Below are 1,949 nucleotides of genomic sequence, written 5' to 3'. Positions count from 1 at the left end.
AAATTAAAATGCATAAACAAAATTACATTACCATATAAAAGTACACAGAAGAGAAATTAAAAACCTCTAAGCTGCTTCTAAAAGAGAATTAACATAATATAGTAAGATATTTTCACTTACCCCAGAGACTTCCCAATTTGTACATCTTTTGGCTGATTTCTAACCCCAGGATTGTCTTCTATGTGTGTGGGAGTGCAGGGAGGTGGGAAGAAAACTGATATCTGATACTGGAAAGCCCACCTCAGTGGTTACTCATTCTGTTGAGTATTAAACACCCTTAGAGAGGGAGGGTGCTGCATAGAGTGTCTGCTACCTGAGCTTTATTGGTGTCAGTCCTAGAGTGGAGAACTGTATCGCTCAGGATACATGGTTAGCCTGTTCTTTCCTAAAGAGGGCAGGGTCACTTATCATTGAGCCCTTCATTGCCAGAACGCCCTGCCGTTTTAACTTCTCAGAGTGCGTCCAGCCCCTCTTCTTACCATCTAGAGTTGCTCCATATATCCCTCTCCCTCCTAGGCGTGAGACAGATTGACTGTAGGTTATCTGATTTGTGATTGTTTTCTTGCCCTCAAGCTCCAAGGATAGTTCAGTTTTAAAGAACGGGTTTGCGCTCACTGTGACAGCTCCCTGCAGAACGCTGAGACATGCAAAATAGTAAGGCTGCCTTATAATGCTAAAGGAGTCACTGTCTCACCAAAACCTTCCACAGGACTCAGAGCTTCAAAGAATGATAGGTGGGATTGTCAGTCTCTTTTTCACAAGGGCCATCTGGCTCAGCTTTTGGGTGAGGCTTCTTTTTCCCTTCTCCTCACCAGGGAACTCTGCCAATGGAGCCATGTTCTTCATGCTTATTTTTACTGAGTCAGCTTTCTGCTTCTCCACATGCTTTAAATGCCTGATCATCCTCTATGTGATTTCTGATGTTTTTTTTTTTCCTTCTTATTAACACAGTATTTATTTGTCTTCTCTCTATCAAACCCTGAGCTAACCACTTTCCCCAGACTTCCTGGGGAGGTACATGAAAGGGAACATGCAGGGCAGACGAGGCATTGGAGAAAGAACTGTGGGAGTTGGGGACAGCTGTTTCACATGGCGAAGAGGATGAGAAAGGCCACCGTTAGGGAGAAGAGCCCCATGGCCTCCGAGAGAGCAAAGCCCAGAATTGTGTAGAAGAGCTGTTGCTTCAGAGATGGGCTCCTGGCATAACCAATGATAAGGCTCCCAAACACAGTCCCAATCCCAGCCCGAGAACCAGCCACCCCAACTGTGGCAACCCCTGCCCAAATGAACTTGGCTGCTCTGTCAATGTCCCTCTAAATGGCTCTGGTTTGGAAGCTGTAGCTAGGGATGAGTGAGGTCAAGGGATGTTGGGACTGCCAAGCTGTTGAGGCTCTCATCTGTCAATGTCTCTGGTCGGTTCAACACCACCGCAGACCAAAGTCAACTGGGTAGCTGAGAGATGCTTTGCACCAAGGAGAAGGTAGAGATGAACTTGGAACAGGCATACATTTTCAGGGGTGAAGGGTCAATGCAGGAGAGCTGCTCCTAGGGCAGATAAGAGAGGGCCATAGTATATTCTTTGTTATCTTGACTGTTTTGATCCAGTGTCACACTGAAGTAACTTCTAGTCTGCTATCCAAATTATATTCAAACAATTTTGAGGAATCTGTATATTGTTTAGTAGAGCAGGCTACATTAAAATGCATTCTTACTGGCTTGTGTTCAAGGGTCCCCCTTTCTCTACCTCTTGCTGATACTTGTCATCTTTCATTCTTTTGATAATGGCTGTTGCAACTAAGATGTGATTTCATTTTGCGTTTCTCTGATGATTATTGAGTATTTTTCACATACCTTTGGTCATTTGAAAGATTTATTTTGAGAAATATTTACTGAATTCCTTTGCTCATTTTAAAAAATTATTTATTTAATAACCACACAATCAGAAGAAT

At 43.5% G+C, this 1,949-nt stretch overlaps 1 pseudogene; it reads right to left on the bottom strand.

Annotated features, from left to right (window-relative positions):
* Window positions 1-1,085: 1,085 nt before the first annotated feature.
* LOC108490182 lies at window positions 1,086-1,512 on the bottom strand (annotated as a pseudogene).
* Between the last annotated feature and the right edge of the window lie 437 nt (window positions 1,513-1,949).

This window comes from Nannospalax galili, unplaced genomic scaffold, assembly GCF_000622305.1.
Source record: "Nannospalax galili isolate Female #2095 unplaced genomic scaffold, S.galili_v1.0 scaffold7, whole genome shotgun sequence".
Taxonomy (NCBI): domain Eukaryota; kingdom Metazoa; phylum Chordata; class Mammalia; order Rodentia; family Spalacidae; genus Nannospalax; species Nannospalax galili.
The sequence above is the reverse complement of the archived record's forward strand: the minus strand, read 5'-3'. Positions and strand labels throughout refer to the sequence as shown.